A 19,528-nucleotide genomic window follows, 5' to 3' on the forward strand; every position below is an offset into this window, starting at 1 on the left:
CAAGAAAAGATCTTGTCCTTCCCTGCTGCGACTAGCTGAGGGAAATGCTGCCTCTCTTGTTTTATACACATGGGACACCCATGTCCCCAGAGAAATCCTTCCTCCCTGAAAGCCTACTGAAGTGTCAACAGACATGCTATACACAACTTGACTTTGCTGAGCTGGCCAGCTAAGTTTACACTTGATTTGTGAGGCTGTTTGAGGCCTGCACCTGCTGTTCAGAATCCACCTCACAAGCCTGAACTATCCTGGAATTCAGTTAAGATGACTCTATCACAGAACATAATGCGCTGCTTCTGTCCAATAACCTAGAGTACTGCTCCAAAAAACATAAAACCTACATCCTAGGTTCTTCTAATGCAATGAAAGCTTGAGCCTCCACCTCTCTGAGCATAGAAGAACATCCTAAACATCGGGCACTGCGTATCTGAGGTGAGAATGGTCATCACTACTCTTGTGCCATTACTGTGGCACTAACAGAGAGCAGCCATGACCTGGAGCTCAGTGGGCTGTGTGCTTCCTGAAGGCAGGACTTTGTGTACTGCTCAAACAGATTTTTCTCTGTTTTATGAGCATTATGTTTAAATTGTATTAGCCTGAGGAACCTCGGGACACCTCTCCCTCAGCTAAATGACTATAGTCAAGGCTACTGATCCAATGCCCCATGGGGACCCTTGTCTTCCACTCTCACAAATTCAGCACTTTTGACTACAGAGCAGACTGAGTTTGGTAAGAGACATGAAGATCACCTCTGAGCAAAATGCTAACCTATTTTCCTGTAATGCTGAGACATTGACTTAATTGTCAGCAAGGATGATGCTGGTTTGGAATTTCTCCTCCTAGGCATGTTTTATAATCCTTGGCTATGGAAGAGAGTAGCCCAGACACTGCAGGCAGTGCTCTGAGGGCACTGAATCCTTGCTTTCTCAGGAAAATAACAAAAATGAGGTTTCAGCTCTCTTGGTGTTTCTGATTGACTAGTTTAAAACTCCTCTGTGCTCAGTGATTTGGATTTTGGACAGTCACACTAGGATGCCCAGTTTTCCTGTCTTCAGTGGAGAGTGACTGCCACCCCATAGAGTCACCCTTGCAGATGTGACAGCAGGGCAGGTGTAGACAGGAGAGGTGTCACAAGCCATAGGAGTTGTGATGTATGACAGGTGGCACCTCTACTGTCAACACCTGCCCTGCTGTGCATCTGATTACAGAGTAGTGTAGGGGAAAGGGACCTGGGAGTCATGGTAAACAGCAGGATGAGCATGAGCCAGCAATGTGCCCTCATGGGTAAAAAGGCCAGTGGAATCCTGGGGTGTATTGGAAGGAGTGTGGGCAGTAGGTTGAGAGAGATTCTCCTCCCCCTCTACTCTGCCCTCATGAGACCACATCTTGAATATTGTGCCCAGTTCTGGGCCTCTCAGTTCAAGGAGGACAGGGAGCTGCTGGAGAGAGCTCAGCACAGGACCATCAGGATGATGTAAGGAGTGGAGCATCTCCCTTATGATGAAAGGCTGAGGGAGCTGGGGCTCTTCAGCTTGGAGGAGACTGAGGGGTGATCTCATTAATATTTACAAATACATAAAGGGCAGGTGTCAGGAGGATGGAGCCAGGCTCTTCTCAGTGATGTCCAGTAATAGGAAAAGGGGCAATGGGTACAAGGTGGAATATAAGAGGTTCCAAAGAAACACAAGGAAAAGCTTCTTCACTGTGAGGGTGACAGAGCACTGGAACAGGCTGCCCAGATAGGTTGTTCAGTCTCCTTCTCTGGAGACATTCAAAACCCACTTGGACCTGTGTGACCTACTCTAGGAGGTCTGTGTCTGGCAGGGAGTTGGACTACATGATCTTTTGAGGTCCCTTCCAACCCTTAAGATTCTGTGATTCTGTGAAAGCAAACTGCCATGCTGGACAGACTACTTCTTTTCTTCCTTACATTTATGACAAATCATTATTTTACAGTCCATCACCCCTAAGATATTCTATCTGAAGGGGCTCATTCCTGTTGCTTACTAACAGTGCTTAGATTTCAGCAATTAATTTAGACATCTAAATTTGGAGACTAGCCTGACTCATTTCCCTTGCACAGTGTGTGGAGAAAGGAAAGCTCAACCAGAAGCTTTTCAAAGATAGAACTAAAGGTTGAGAGCTGTTTTAATGTCATCAGTGGTGGGTGACATTAAAATGCAGTGCAACATCTGGATTACCCGATTTGCCCTCTAAAGGACTCTCTCCTCTGCAACTGTAAGACATGGCATCTCCTTCCATTAAGTAGTATATCTAGCCCCTAAATATGACTCTGTGAAGAAGAATAGCATTAGCACTTTTCTACATGATAATGCAGCTCAGCAGTAAAGAAAAATGTGTCATCAGAAAACAGGTACTGGTTTTCTGCAGACTGAGTCTATCTTCTTTTGAGGCCTCATTCAGCAAATCACTTGGGAGTTGAATCAAAGTCCACCCAAAGAAGATCGTGTCCTAGCATGTATATGTCTTTAAGCAGATGTTTAAGGACATCTCTATTCAGCAAAGCACACAAATGTGTCTTTAAATCCCTCTGAAGGCCAATTTCCCTAGTAAGTGCATTCTTGAACTGGGATTTTGAAATACATCATCACCTCTGAAATCTTTCCTCACTTTGGAAGTCTACTGTTTCAGAAAGAAAAGCCATATGGAACTAATCATGCACATTTTGTCTAGCAGATAGGCATTATAGCAGATTGTGTTTTCCCTTCAAGCAATTGTCCATATGAGCACACAAACTGTGGTGTGCACATATCCAAACACGCAAGACAAGATTTTTAGCCCTAACAACATCTTTACTGATGTACCTCCTGCTTAGCTGCATAATAATTATGAGAGATAAGCACACTCATCACTGTCTGCCATACAAATGAGGCTTCCCTTCTTTTTTTTTATATTTATGTGTATGTGTGTGTGTGTCTCCTGCCTTCACACAGACCTTACTCTTTTTTTGAGCTTTTCATCTTTATTTGCATTCATTTCACAACTGGAATATTTTTTCCTTGTCTGTTGTCTCCTCACAAAGATGCAGTAGAGTTCAGATTATGGGAAATAGATTTCCCTTTCTGGCAGATATGTTATATGTTATTATACTGCCTCAAAGAAAAGTATGTTGCTGAGAAGTGTATGATTTCCTGAAACTTCTGCACTAGCTTACAGAGAAACTAGAGAGGACCAACACTGCAGTATTTCTATCCACTATAACTCCAGGGTTAGAAAGGAGGCATCAATCACCTGCAAAGTATCTCAGGAAAGCAACTCTCCATCAGGATTGACACCTCCATGATATGAGATCTCTCTTTATCTTTGAAGCATGTAAAAAGACTTGAGTGAGCTCCCTTTCCTTACCAGTGCCTCCAAACTGGCGTGGTTGGTCTGTATCATGGAGGAGAGGAGAGGAGAGGAGAGGAGAGGAGAGGAGAGGAGAGGAGAGGAGAGGAGAGGAGAGGAGAGGAGAGGAGAGGAGAGGAGAGGAGAGGAGAGGAGAGGAGAGGAGAGGAGAGGAGAGGAGAGGAGAGGAGAGGAGAGGAGAGGAGAGGAGAGGAGAGGAGAGGAGAGGAGAGGAGAGGAGAGGAGAGGAGAGGAGAGGAGAGTTCTTGCAATGACAGTGAGCATATATTTGAACTCAGATTGTCCAATATCTGTCCTTAACTTTCTCAGCACTTTAGACAGAAAAATAGGAGAGATTTAGACTCTGATGACTGCTACATGAGGTTACTTCTTGTATAAGCTTTTATCTGGCATGATATTGCATTTCAGACATATCCAAAATTCTTAATCAAACTTGTTCTCATTCCTATCCAATTAAAAAAAAATCATCTTTCTGTGGTTGTGACAATACAGCTTTTATCAGCAACAGAGGCAACACAACACAGACTAGTTGTTAAACATGTTATTTTTAGATTTTTTCAAACAGGATATAGCCCTTCCTCAGTTCTTTATATCAAATACAGAGAGATCATATGATAATTACAGTAGCAATCAGGTTGTAATTGAGAGTGTACACCAGAGGAATATATAATATAATTTTTAAAGTAGCATTTAAGTACCCTTGTTATCACTCATGTGGTGAGCACTGGTTGCATCTGCTTGTTCTGATTTAAAGACAAACGTCACGTTGTTGAACTGTCTAAATCAGATACCAGTAAAGATCAATTAGCAAAGTTTATTGTCTTACAAAGCACACTGTCTTCAGTCTCTTTAAAAGTGATGGGGACAATTCCAACTCAAATTGCAGTGTCTATCATTGTGTCATTCTTGCTCATGTCAAGACTGGGACTACAAGGCAAACTGGTTCCAGCTCTTCTCTCTTCAGGCTTCTTAGCATGAGCCATTCTGAGCATTTCATTAGCAGTTGTTTGGACTCTAAAGATGACACGTTCATCCTAAATCTTGCCAACAAACATAAGCATTATCACAGAATGGTATCATCAAATGGTAGGGTTGAAAGAGACCTTTAGAGGTCATCTAGTCCAACTCTCTCTGCAGAAGCAGGTCCACCTAGATCAGGTTGCATAGGAACGTATGCAGGCGCGTCTTGAAGACCTCCAAGGCAGGAGACTCCACCCCCTCCCTGGGCAGCCTGTGCCACTGCTCCCTCACCCTCACGGTAAAAATGCAAATGTAAAAATTATGTCATGACAGTATCAAATTTGCACACATATAAAGACACCCAGGACAGATAGATATGTGCATACATTATTTTCTACTGAAAAGTTCTATTTTAAATATTTTTCAGAATATGTGTTAATAACAGTGTTTTGGATTGTGAACACTTAAGTCTCTGTAAGTGTAAGTGTTGGCATTAATCCTTGTATGTAAATCAAAAGGAAGGAGAAATCCCAAATACAGGCAAAAATTCTCAAATATGTCCTAAAATGCTCCTCTATGCAATAAGCTTCTCTGTGTTTGCAGCTGCTTATCTCAGCACTCTCTACTTCCCTTAACTAGTATAGCAGAACCATATTCTGTGAGACTCCAAAGCTCTTCATTCCATTAGCATGTTAGCTCTGAACTGCATTGCATTGATCCTACCACAAATACCTGTCCAATATGAGATACTGAATGCCAGGAGAAACTAACATTAAAGAACTACAATTTCTCACACGGGAGATGGATATGAAGAGATACAGTAGGAATTTATGGCAGGCTTAAAATTTGAAACATGTTTGTAACGGTATCATTTGGATTAGAGAGATGATTGCAGTGTCAAATGAACTTCCAGAAGAGTGAGATGGAGAAGACAAATTTTTTTTAGAGCTACAGTTTATCATGTAGCTGTACTTATGAGTGGATGTATAACTATTTCCTTAATACATACGTAAGAGAATGAAAAGGGTATGTTATCAACATTATAAACAAATATTTATATTTTCCAGGCCCAGCTGGGACTGAATGAACATTTTATGAACCGAAAAGGCAGTTTGTGTTCACTTAGCACAATTCACACAGCCAATAATTTGGAGCTGGTCTCAATTTGAGCTGTAGGGTTAGTGATGAGTGAGGAAGGAATTGAAGGAGGTAGATGTGTGTGCTTTCTTGTATGCTGCAATATTTGGCCTTGAAAACTCTCACTGAAGCTGACAATTTTATACAAAAGACTTAAAAAATAAAGGACGTAAAGACTTGAAGCTACTTGTTCTGTCAGCAGGTCAGTGCCCCAATGACCATGCTATAGGTATGCTTGGTCTCCAATTACAGTCACCAATTAAGGTGAATATGTTCTCTTCACTAGGAAAAGGCAGCAATGATAGTGCTTGCCCTTGCTTCGTAAGGTCATACAATCACAGGTACATAATAGGTTCGTAAGATCATACAATCAATGGGAGTAAACAGTCTTTTGAAAGAGAACAAGTATCGATTGAAAGCTGACTCAGCTCTATTAATGAAGTTACAAAAAGTATCTGAAAATAAATCATATTTTCTTTTTCAGTGGCAAAAAGTACCGGGGAGGTTGGGTTGATTTGCAATATTTTTGGCCACTTCAGTGAGATATCAATAATTTGAAAAACATTAGTGGTTAGAAACTCTCAACTACCTTTGATTAAAAGAGAATATGAATATATAGAAATATTTTCTTTTCTATTTTTCAGGTGTGTTATCTCATGTTTTTCATACTGATGTTTGATTTGATCGTTCTGGACAACTTTCCACATATGGTACAAAATTCTCCATCTGGAAGAAATATTAATTCATCTCTCTTCTACAGAATAAAAAGAACAATGACGGATGGGCTTATGCCTGTAAGCAGAAAAAGTGTGCTGCACTCTCTGAGGATGTGAAGACAACAATGTCCACAGGAATTATTAGGGAGTGGTTGAATAATTATAAAAGATGTGATAATTACAATTGTATCTTGGTCCTTATGTTTTCCTTTTTCTGATTTTCCAAACCATTTGTTGTTTGTGGTTATTCAGAACACCAGGAATTTTAAAAGGCCAGCGTGCTTATGTCTGTGTGTGTTTGACAAACATGATACATAAGATTTTATTTCTAGTTCTAATTCTGCATCTTTGCACTCCTTGCAAATATATATGACACATAATTCTTTGGTTGCTTCACTCATTACTGAAAGAGATTATGAAGCTTAAAGAGAATAAATATGCAACTGAAAGTGGTAGGCTTACATATCTTATTTGAAAAAGCTCAATACCAAAGTGCAGAAGCATTCAAATAAGTCCTAGCTTGACTTGGAAAAAATAAAATTTCATTTTTGAGTGTCTCAGTAATATCTCACTTTTAATGTAGAGACGTCATTGTTCTTTATCACAGGGAATTAAAGTGTAACAAAATCACAGTAATATTTCAGAATCTTTTTCACCTGATCAGCTCTTCTGTTTACGATGAAAAACACATCCTTCTCTCCCTATACAATATCTGAGAAATTGCCAACGACACTGAAGGCACAGAGTAGATCATTAGCTAAGGCAAGAACTGAGATGAGTTTCTCTGATTTGTGAATCTCTATCCTAGCCACCTGATTAGGTAACTTTTATTCCAGTAGCAAATATTCAATCTTTATTATGTGCACTGCAGTACAATCTAGGAAGCTGCAAGCAGGGAGATGAAACTTACTGTTTTAGGCACTCTGAAAACACAAAACAAATATGCGGTATAGCAGGGGGGAAAGGAAGATCAAGGAGCAGTGCACAGCAGCATACTTTTTCTGAAGGCTTTTTTTCTCTTGTTTTTCTACAAATCCTGGCAATATGACAGCCTTAAGATGAATTTGACAGCCTTAAAGTCTTCTTTACTATCTTCGCACAACTGATAATGAAATATGACTTCTGAAGTAAACAGCAGCCACGCAGAAGCTGCCATTGATTCCTGCCATTGTGCAGCAGAGCCACAAGCACCGATTTTGCACTTGTCTCAACAAAATCAGTAATGACTGGAAAGGTAAACACCACTCGATTTCTGTATGAAGCTAAAGTCTTTTTCTGATGTCATATTTAAAGAGGAAGGTCTCAAACATCACTTAGGAGACTCAGGAGATACTAGCAAGCAGACCTCTGCAGGCTCTGTTCAGTAGGGGCTATCAGTCTTACAAGGGAAAGAATATCATACAAGCTTGATATTTTTTTGCAAGTTTTTGTTATGTCTATGATAGGTAACAGAATATTAACGCTTTGGTCAGCCTTATCTGCTACTAGCAGCACCTTTCATTGTGGAAACTAAATTTCAGTTATTCTTAGCGTATGATGTGATAAGCATTGCAGGGACCTTTGGTAGTGCACATCCCTACACTTTATGAATGCCCACAGCTCTGAAGACCAGAAGAGACAGGTGACACAGCAGTGCAAGCAGTGCAGCCCCAAGGAAAGCAAAAGAAAGGCTGGGTAGCACCTCAGGTGCCTGGGAGAACTGAAATCTTGGAGGCAGAAGTGCAGCCAAACTGTCATCCCAGCCAGAGTACAACAGCACATAATCAGACACCATAAGGGCCATTTATTTATTTATTGATCTATTTTCTAACTTAAGATTTATACATAAGAAGAAACCTGGAAAATTACTGGACTGGTCAAAGGAGTCTCAGGTGAGGATTCACCTTGAGCCTCATTATTACATTCAACAGCTTCAACAGAATCATAGAATCACTTTGGTTAGTAAAGATCTTTAAGATGCTCAAGTCCAACCACTAAACCTAACACTGCTAAGTCCACTATGTCTTTCAGCATCTCATCTCCACTCCACTTCAATGATAGTGACTCTACCATTTCCCTATACAGCCCGTTCCACTGCTTCACAACCCTTTTGGAGGAGACATTTTTCCTAGTATCCACTGTAAACCTCCCTTGGTGTACTTTGAGGCAATTTCCTTTTGTCCTATCACTTAATCAACCCCCATCTCACCACAACCTTCTTTCAGGTAGCTGTAGAGAATGAGTAGGTTTCCTCTCAACCTCCTTTTCTCCAGGCTAAACAACCTCAGATCCCTCAACTGCTCCTCATTGAACTTGTTCTCCAGACCCTTCACAAGCTTCATTGCCTGCCTCTGGACAAACTCCGGCACCTCAATGTCCTTTTTGTAGCGAGAGGCCAAGAACTGAACACAGTATTTGAGGTGAAGCCTCACCAGTGACTAGTACAAGTGGACAATCACTGCCCTGGTCCTGCTGGCCACACCATGTAAGCCAGGATGCCATTGGCCTTCTTGGCCATCTGGGCACACTGCTGGCTTATATTCAGCCAGCTGTCAATCAAAATCCCCAGGCCCCCTTTCCCTCTGGATAGCTTTCCAGCCACTCTGCCCCAAGCCTGTAGCATTGCCCAGGGTTGTTGTGGCCCAGGTGGAGGACCTGGCACTTGGCTTTGTTCAGCCTCATGCAATTGGCCCCAGCCCATTGATCCAGCCTGTCCAGGTCCTTCTGAAGAGCTTTCCTTTCCTCAAGCAGGTCTATGCAGCCACCCATCTTGGTGTCATCTGTAAACTTACTGAGGTTGCACTCAACTCCCTCATCCAGATCACTGATAAAGATGTTAAACAAAATAGGCCCGAGAACTGAGCCCTGGGGAACACCAACGGGTGACCAGCCACCAAGTGGTTTTAACTCCATTCACCAACACTCTCTGGGCCTGGCCATCCAGATAGTTTTCCATCCATCTCAGAGTAGGTCTAGCCAAGCCATGGGCAGCCAGTTTCTTCAGGAAAATGCTGTGGGAAATCATCTCAAAGGCTTTACTGAAGTCCAGATAAAAGACATCCACAGTCTTTCCCTCCACTATGCAAGTCATCTTGTTACAGAAAGAAATCTGTTTAGTCAAGCAGGATCTGCCTTTCACAAACTCACATTGACTGAGACTGATGACCTACTTGTCCCATACACAATGGCACTCAGGATTACCTACTCTATAACCTTTCTGCAGACTCGAGTCAGGCTGACAGGCCTGTAGTTCCCCAGATCCTCCTTCTGCCCTTCTGGTAGATGAGGCTCACATTTGCCAACCTCCAGTTCATGAGGACCTCCCTGATTGGCCATTAGCTGGTGGAAAATGAGAGAATATGGACATTTGATCTCACAACAGTTAAATCTGCAGCACAGAATTAGTCATTCTGATGGACTTCTATTGAGTTGCTCACTTTCTAACTATGGGTACAATAAAACATAGTGCCTGCACTATTTCTTACATACAGTTACCAAAAATGTTTCCAGTAATTAAAAAGATGAAAATGCAGCAAAAAGTAAACTAGTTATCTAAGTTGCTCATGTAAATGTCATAGCAATCTTAGGATTATCTTTTCTCACTCCACCATTGTGTTTACGTAGAGTCATACAGCCAAAGGTGTGCATTCAAAAATATGTGTTTAAACAGTGAAATAGTAAAAATGACACTTCCACATAAATGCTTATAGGACCAAACTGCTATGGCAATCAAGTGCCATTCATTCATCAAGTGCCATCATTCAAAATTGTCTGGATGGCCAGGCCCAGAGAGTGCTGGTGAATGGAGTTAAAACCACTTGGTGGCTGGTCACCTGTTGGTGTTCCCCAGGGCTCAGTTCTCAGGCCTATTTTGTTTAACATCTTTATCAGTGATCTGTATGAGGGAGTTGAGTACAACGTCAGTAAGTTTACAGATGACACAAACAGATTACATTGATAAAGCTTTACACTTTTACAGTTTCATATATCAAGAGACCTGATTATGGTCTCTTGGACATCTTCATTGACCTCAGCTCTCAAAACAGGCATGACAGTTCTCTGTGCCTTATCAAACTGGTAAGCTGCAGAGGATCAGTTCATCTCTCTTTGGTTCTCAAAAGGATTGGGAGTGGGAATGAGACTTTTTGGAGTCACACGCAGTAATTTCAGCAGCAAGACCACTCTTTCCAGAAGCAGTGTGCACCAAAGGACAGACTTGAGAAGACAGTCTATGTTCTTGACTTCTCAGTCACAGAATTAGCTCAGCCCAGTCATGTGGATGTTTTACCTCATTCCACAAGCATTGATTTACAGTAAAAAAGTATTAATATAGAATATCTGAATTTCAGTTCCCATTAAACACAAACAATTTTGAAGACAACAGAAGTCTGTGTGTAGAATTTAGAGCACTTGACGTATCAGCCTTTAAAGAAAATACAATATGCTCTGGGAGACCATGACTACCCTATAACATCATTGGCATTTTAATTACAATGCCTCAAAGTAAAGAATAACAGGGAATTTGTAAAAATTACAAGGGTTTTTTTTTTTTATGTGTCCAGATGTCACAGAAAAACACAAAATATAACAGATGTAGATTTTTTTCCTCTTTCTTGCTTTCTTTTTCTTTCTTTTCTTCCTTCTCTTTTCCCTTTCCTTACTCTCCCTTCCCCTCCCCTCACTTCCCTTCCCAAGCTCTCTAAGTACCCGAAGCCAATATTATAAACACTTCAACGGCCAATTTATACCACGGAAGTCGGGTTTTTGCCAGGACACGAGAATTTTCAATGTATCTCAGCCGTAGGTTCGTTTGAAGCTCGCCGAGGAACCCTGCCGTGAGTGAGCTAAGCCCAGCTCCACTGGCTGTGAGGCTGAAAGCGGAAGCGTGGCATTACGGGCATGTCTCACCAGATGTCTCCCTTGTACCAGATTCCTGGGGGCACAGGTTGTGTTGAGGTCCAATTAGAAATTTTCTCTTCACGAATTCCACTTAAAAGACCTTACATATGACTATGTAAATATTGCTGCATAGTCATGTGTTCACTAGAGAAGACAGTTTTGAAGTAGTTTCCCCATTTCAAATTGGAATTTTCCTTAAGAGAACATCGTTTGCTGATGAGAGATATCAGTTTGTTTAGCTGCAGACCCTGAGGCTTCAAATGTGATTGCATTCATTTTAATTACATAACTCATCTTATTTTCAGTAACACGGAGCTGTTTGTTCCAAATGCATTTATGAATTCTTAACTCATCTCAGTCATGCCACACGTTGGAAATTATATCCCTCTTACTAATTCCTAACATCCCAACCTACACAGAAAAGAAAGTGTTGGAAGAAGGAAGCATCTGTTGAAGTTACTGTTATTGTTGAAGTTATCTGTTGAACTAACCAGACTTAATTTCAAGTCTTCAATCCTTCCCTAAGGGACAGGCTCTAAAACCCCATATAAATCTCAGTGCTTCTGATATGAAAGACCTGCCAGATGTCACACAGTGACAGTGACACTAATACACTTGCTCATGTCATACTTCCTCTGGCTATGGCTACATCTCACTTGCCATGCTTTACCAAGTCTTTTGTCTTCCTAGATGAAACCTCCCTGTCTGAAGCAACCAGCTTGTCCAGCTACCATTCCTTATTCCTCTAGCCTACAGGACAAGAGAGTAGGAAACTTAAGTGAGGGAGCATCACTTTAACAGCGCGCTTCCCTGACTCCTGTATCATCTCCTCTGCCCCACGATCAGAGGCCTCCTCACCCTTGTGGAGAGGATCCCTAGTGAGATCTTGGTCCTTTAGAGAAGGAAAACTTGAGCTTTCTGGGCCTGCAAGGAAAGCACAAAAGAGGGTAAACTTTTAACAAAGCAAGTCAGAGAGAGTTCATGGTGAAGGAAGAAATTGCACCTGCCAAGTCACTTTCTACAGAACTTGTCTTCTCTCTGCAGCATGCTGGAGATGGCTGAAAGAGGACAGTTGTTCTTTCTGAGAGGTGGTGGAAGGAGTTGGATGACAGAGAAGTGACCATGCGGACCCCAGGGTCAGTGAGGGAAATGAGGAGCAGGTGTGTAAGCAGAGACCCCCTGCATCCCATGGTGAGACAGCAGTTGCCCCCAAAACCCATGGAAGGCAACGGTGAAGCTGAGATCTGCCAACATCTCATGGAGGACCCCAGGGCAGAGGAGGTGGCTATGCCCAGAGGGGCCGTGACTCTGTGGGGAAGTAGTATTAGAGCAGAAGGTGCCTGGAGTTGTGCTGCCGTGGAGGAGTCCCACACTGGAGCAGATTGTGAGGAGTTGCAGTCCTTGGGAAGGACTCACACCAGAGAGGTTTTTTGGGGAAACAACATGGGAAGGGACCTTGTATTGGAGCAGGGGAAGAATGTGAGGAGCCCTTTTCCTCTGAGGAGGAGGAGGAAGAAGCATCAGACAATTTGTGATGGATTGACCACAACCCCCATTCCCTGCCCCCTGTGCTGCTGAGGGGAAGGAGGTACAGATATCACGAGCGGTGAGTCAAGTCCAGGAAGAGGGGAGGGGTGGGAGAAGGAGATCTTAAAGTGCTAGTTTTATTTTTCTCATCATCTTGCTCTGGTTTTTCTTTCTGTCTGTTCTGTTTCTAGTTTGTAGTAGATTAAACTGTTCTTATTCTCTTCCCTAGCTTACGTGCTCAAGCCCATTTTGCCTGGAACCATACCTGGTGAGAGAGCCCTTCCTGCCCCTGTCTCGATCCATAAGGCCCTTGGGTATCTTTTCTCCTCCCATCTCACTGAGATCTCAGCCATCCTACAAGAGGTGGGCATGGAAGGGGGTGGAGGGGGAAGTGGTGGTAAGCGAGCAGTTGCATGCTGCTTCATTGTCAGCTTGGTGACAAAGGTGAAGAACAGCGACCCAAGAACATAACATACTGGCAGCAAAATGTTGCCTGAGTGTCACAGAGCTCCTTTAACATTACACTTGCTGCCTGCCAGTAAGCAAGGAATGCCCACACTCTCCAGATATGTGGGTGGTAGAGAAGGAGGTTCACTACCTTGTTCCAGAAGTGAGCTGTCTTTAGGTGCTATTTTAGGAAGAGGTCATCACTGGGCCATAAGATGTTTGGAACATGTCCTCCCTCACCCAGAAACGCCCTCTGTGGCAATGGTGGGGAGGATGCCAGTGGAAAATTCCTGCATATAAGAAGGTTGAATATACTGTTTATCCATTTTTTGAAACTGCCCAAGCAGTGAAAAGCAACTGGAGTGACAGCCAAGGCTGATCCAGAAGCAGCTCCAGGAAACATGCAAGAGTAGGGTCTTGATGTAAATGAGAGGCCAGGAATTTAATGTAAATGGGAGTAAAGCCTATTGAAAATATTCAGTCTGATCTCCTTGAAAAAGGGTTGCTCTAATCAGAATAAATATTTTAAACTTAAATCCATCTCCTAAATCTCATGATACCTAAATCTAAAGGCAAATATGGGAAACTGGGACTAAATATCCCAGAGTGTGCCTCTGAGCCTCCCCACATTGAAAGGCAAAGTGATGTTAAAAAGAGGCAATATGTTGAGTAACATGTAGAGGTTTAATTTCTCCACAGTAGGTAACAAGCATCGACACCTATGAAAGTCACTGTGCACTGAAGGGTAAGCATCCAAATGTAGGGCATGCAGAAAGCCAGCCAGTCTGGCCCTGCCAGCATCAGCAGCTGCATTTCCAAGCACAAAGACCACATTTCTATTGTGGTGACTTCTGCTAGCTGAGCCCAGAGTCCTTTTCAAAGGAGAGGCTTCTCATCAAACTGTGTATTAATGTCTGATTCCAGAGTCGATGGCTTTGTTTCATAATTTAACTCCCAGCAGAGGGCAACAGAGAAGCCAAGGCAGCAAGAGAAGGCAGCAAATTCTTCTAAACTAGTTGTGATTCTAAAAAGCAGTGTCGAGATCTTTCTTTGCACAAGTGCTGGCAGCAATGAGGTGACACAAAAAACAACTGGCTTTACTAACAGCAGCATGGAAACCAGGAAGTAAATCCATCAGTAAATGAGTAGGTATAACTGGATTATTATGTTTTTAATGAGCTGCAACAATAAAGGTAATAAGCAGAGCACAGAACGGTTCCATTTAAAAATGATTTTGCAACTCACTAGAGCAAGTTCCGTTTTCAAATGTAAAACGTGAGCTTATACATACATATATAAGGTAAGTTTGTCAATTAATATTATAGACAAGTAATTTCATTTATCTACATTGCCTTTTTCATTAAAGAACTTGAATCACCTGTCTTACATAGAGAACAACCATGCTTGTGCAGAAAGGCTGTGAGGTTTTTTTCAGTCATTCACTATGTCACTTTAAAATGCCCTTTAAATAGCCTTAAGTCTGCCTACTTCAAAGAAATCTCAACTTACAGAAAGCTGGAAGGGACAAATCCTTTGCCAGAGCAGTGTAGGTCTGATCCACTTAAGCATGTGTTTTATACCAAGTACGTGAGCAATACTTCTAACCCATATGGTTTACTGAATCAGAGCCTAATTTTGTAATATGCCATCCAAATTTATCTCTTAGTACCTGAACATTCTGCATTATCTACAGGGAACTAGAATGTCTCCCTGCATAATTCATGAAGCTTTGAATTATTTTTATATATCCTCTAGCTGTTTTTTGTTTTTAAAAAAAAGACATTTGCAAACTGAAGACTAGAAAACCAAAAATGCTTAATAGCATCCTGAAACAATCTTAGGCCATGATCTTGCAAACAATATTTACTGTGAGAAGTGAAAGATTATTCACATACATAAGATAAAACCCTGGTGCAAACACTTCCTGGATCATAGCTTACACATTTGAGGGTGAAAAACTAAAGCAAAAGATTTTTGTTCAACATCCAACAATAATACTTTGTATTATTTTAATTTATAACTTCAAACCACTACTAAAGCTTGCTCCTATTAAAAAAAATAAAACACCAGACCAGAATATAATATATCCCACATTTCTGTTAACTGCCCTCTTGAACAAGCCAAATAACTTAAACTGCTAAAGATGAATCTTTGTCTAGCACAGTCTAGCACAGCCTCTATGCATCCCATCAGACTAACATATAGCAATGAAATGAAGACAGACGGTGTACTAAGTGCAAGAGCTGTAAACGAATGTGAACAGAAATTGATTTTGAAATCTCTTGGCAGTTTCCCAAGAAAACATTATCACTCTATTTTAAAAAGTACCCTCTGCATTGTTTCGAGACTCCTAAGAATCAAAAACTCCAGCCTCCTTAGTTATTTTCTCTTCTGAGACCTATTTTCATTTCAATTGCAATGTCTACATAAAAAACAAACAAACTTTTATGGAGTCTTAAAATTTAGGAGATCGAGAAGAACACTGGAGTACTGTGTCTAGTTCTGGGCTCTGCAGTACAAGACAGATAAGGAGCTACTGGATAAAGTACAGTAAAGGGTCACTAAGATTCTAAAGGGATTGAAGCACCTCTCATATGAGGAAAGACTGAGAGAGCTCGGACTGCTCTGTCTGGAGAAGAAAAGGCTCCAGGGAAGGATCCCATTCGTGCATATAAATACCTGAAGGGAGGTTGCAAAGAGGACAGAGCCAGAATCTTCTTAGTGGTGTCAGTGACAGGATGAGTGGTAAAGGGCACAAACTGAAACACTAAAGGATCTGTCAGAATATCAGGAAACACTTTTTTAATGTGAGGGTGACCGAGCACTGGCACAGGCTGCCCAGGCGGGCTGTGCAGTCTCCACGCTCAGGTATTCAAAAGCCATCTGGACACAGGCCTGGGAAGCTGGCTCTATGTAACCTTGCTTGAGCAAAGAGGTTGGATCAGATGACCTCCAGTGGTCCTTTCCAACCTCAGCCAGTCTGCCATCCTATGTATATACCAAGAATTATATTTTAAAGTATGTCAATCAAAAAAGAAAAAAAATTCCTGAGGAGACTGCAGTTTTCTTGAGTATCATTCTCATTCATTTTCAATGTCCTAAACTAAGCCTCATTGTTTCATTCTTTGAGTGGATAATACCTGTGTATGCAAAGTCAAGTTATTGTGTGTCTTCCTAGGTCTGCTGCTGTAAGGTATAATTATCAGCATCCCATGGAGAGAAGTCAGTATTCTGCAGATTCATGAAAGCATCTAACCCAGGCTGTTCTCACTTGCACAAAGCCGGACCCTTGCAGTTTTGCAAAACTCAGTGTTCCCTTACCTAGGCTAATTTATTCCTTATGTAATAGTGAAAATACCCGGGATAGAAAGTTCTCAAAAAATGTCTCACAGTAAATTTTTAATTTTTGGAAGTTTGACCAAAAATAAAAAAAACCAAGCAAACAAGAAAAAAAACAACTAAAAAACCTCCATCAAACTACCTGGAAGAGGTTGGGATTTTTCTGGACAATACTGTACTTCTGTATGTGTGTGGCCATGTGTGTGTGCATATCTTGTAACACATAGGAAATCACTTGGCACCATGTCTCAAATACGTCAAGCTAAGAAATTTAGGCCTGGTCAGTATATATGGCAAAGATGGATTTTTTTAAAAAAAAAAAGGTCAAATGCTGCACTGGTTTTGACAATTCAGAACTTGGAAACCTTCCATCCACACTAGCATGTATCTAACATCCTAGCATAGCGTTAGAGGGTAATGTTTCAGGAGGAGCTATCTTTCCTCAAGGATGTAAAACCTTCATCATCACTATCATTAATAGTTGTATTTCACACCCCAGGACATTTTCTTAGCAGACTTAGCCTTATATACTGAAATCCCAACAACATGTATTACTACTGAGTGCCTGTGGCTGTGCCCAGTCCCAGCTCTCTTCATCACCTGCAGGTGCTGCAGGATGAGGTCCCTGCCCTGGCAAGTAGAAGCATGATTCATTAATAAAAAATAACATTTTCATCACAGCAGTTACTGAGATGAGCCAGTACAAAGGCAGTAACAAAATGTACCAAGAAGACAATTCAAGTAAAACATCACAGATAAAAATTGTTAGCAGCTTTCAGGTAAAAACACTACTGGATTTCAGATATTGATTTTTGTTCTCGTACTTTGAAATGCTTCCAATTTCCATTTCCGACAAGAACGTTACAATTAAAGTCTTGGATATTGCACAGACATCAACGGCTGAAAAGATGCACTGAAGAAAATTCACAATTTACAATATATGTTGTACTGACAGACTAATTAGTAAGTCAAAAAATAACTATTTTGTTCTAATATTAGCAGAGAAGTGCACAGTAGAATTTTTTGCTTCCTTATTCCACTAAGCAATGTCACAACCGTTCAGAGAACTGCAGATGAACTGCTTCAGTCTAAGCATTTAAGAGTATTAGTGGTTTATTAGAAATCATCTTGAACATTAAAACAATGGACATAACATGCTGGACAAAGAAACTCTGGATTGTGACAGACATGTCTGTGGGCAAGAGCTCCATCACCCTGTTAGCTTGAGTAGGTTCAAGGAAAGGAACGCTAGGAATAACAATGTCTATGGAAAAAGCTTAGGATAGAGTCAAGGTAATGCTGTTTTGAAATTAGATGTTCACCAGTTGAGCCAAAACTCAGAATTTCAAACCTCTTGCTCTGCAGAAAATCCTGGTATTTTTCAACAGTTGAACAGTGAATAACCCATCACAAATAAGTCTATGCAGAGACACTGAAAAATGGAAAACTGTCTTCAAAGTCTTCATAATAGCTGCTATGTTTTTGTCTAAGCTGAAACCCTTACCAAAATTAGCCCATACTTTTAGTATCGTGTTACAAGAACCTTTAAGTAGTTCACCATACACTCTCACAAAGAAAAACAACCAAACCCAAAAACTTATTAGCCTTGTTTCTTTAGGAAGCAAGGTTTGCATGATCGTGCATGACTGTTCAAGTCACCTATTCAGCATTTTCCTCTGCCCCTGTAATTTTGCACCTGTTGGCCAATTTATTCTAAATTTGGTAATAATGACTCTCAAAGAAATTAAACTCCCGTTCAACTCCAAAGTTTCATGAAACTAAGCAGTGGACAGATATTTAGAGTGCCCTTGGAGCAGAAAGTAATTCAGTGGAGAGCTTTACCATCTTCCCATTATAACTGAGCTCTGCTCACCCACCATAGACACCTGCCAAGTCTCCCAAGCCTTTTGCCACCAAATAGGAAGAGCATCAGTGACCAAGGTGAGAAATGCCAGCACAGGGTAGGCCTGGCAATAAGAAGGTGACAGTGGAAAGCAGATAACAAATCAGTCAGATACCAGACCTCAACAGTTCCGCTGGTCATGCACCAGCCTGATTAACAGCAAATACATGCAAGTCTCAAGAGTGTAGCTCTGCTGCATAAAAGCACAGAGCAGTCATCATATACCTATTGGAATTCAAATAAAGTAGGGTAATTTTAAAATCTGACACAATATTTAACATAATCTCTGTGAAATAACATGCTTTATCATTTGATGTGTAATTTTCCCTGTGATTAAATTGGCAATACATGCACTAAAACTTGTATCGCTTCTGCCACGCAGAAATTGTGTTTGTATTAGCAACTATACATGAGTAATAGAATAAAAGGTTGACTTTGGAAAAGAGATCCCATTGTGCAATGCCAAGAAGCACTTCATTTTCAAAAACAGGTCCTCAAATCACTGTCAACTGATCATCATGGAACAAAAACCAGAAAGGCTTTTGTGTGGTTTTGTAAGGGGAGTCTGTACAGAACAAGATAGCTCATCCTGAGAAAAGATACTTATGGTAAGAAACCAGAATGTACTGAGCAATCAGAGATTGCTGAGTTAACGTGGCTACCAAATAACAATGCTATGAATGCCTTGGGGCTGCACAGTGACTATTTCCTCATCAAGAACCTGTCCATGGCTGGGAGGGTAGAAGAAAGGCATAGTGAGGGACACAAGTACTTATTTTCTAATACGAACATGAAACAGTTCTGCCTAATTCACTGCCTTCTGACAAAAGCTCAAAAGCCAGCTGCCTACTAAACATGAACTGGTTATAGGGCAGGGATAGAGGTGACCCTGTAAACCCCAGAGTCTCTCATTTAGGAATGTGGATGCCCAGGACAAAGCCAAAACTGGAGGGGAGAGGAGCTAGCTGCAAAGCTGATCTGCAGTGGCCAAGCTCTCTGGGGAGGGAAGAGCAGCACTGCGTAGTAAGGTGTACTGATGGCTGATTTTAATAGGTAGGGTGAAACTAATTTTGATTTAGCAGCCACTGTGCTCAAGCTAGCCTCTAGCACAACCCTGCTAATGTGTTTCCATCACTAAAAGACAAAGCTCAGCCTGTCTACACTGAGCTCGTGTTTCACCTGCAGCTTAGGAGAGATGTAGAGTACTGGGTAAGAACAGAACTGGCATCCATGTGGCCATCCAAAAATCCTG

The sequence above is a fragment of the Colius striatus genome, chromosome 1 (genome assembly GCF_028858725.1).
Source record: "Colius striatus isolate bColStr4 chromosome 1, bColStr4.1.hap1, whole genome shotgun sequence".
Taxonomy (NCBI): domain Eukaryota; kingdom Metazoa; phylum Chordata; class Aves; order Coliiformes; family Coliidae; genus Colius; species Colius striatus.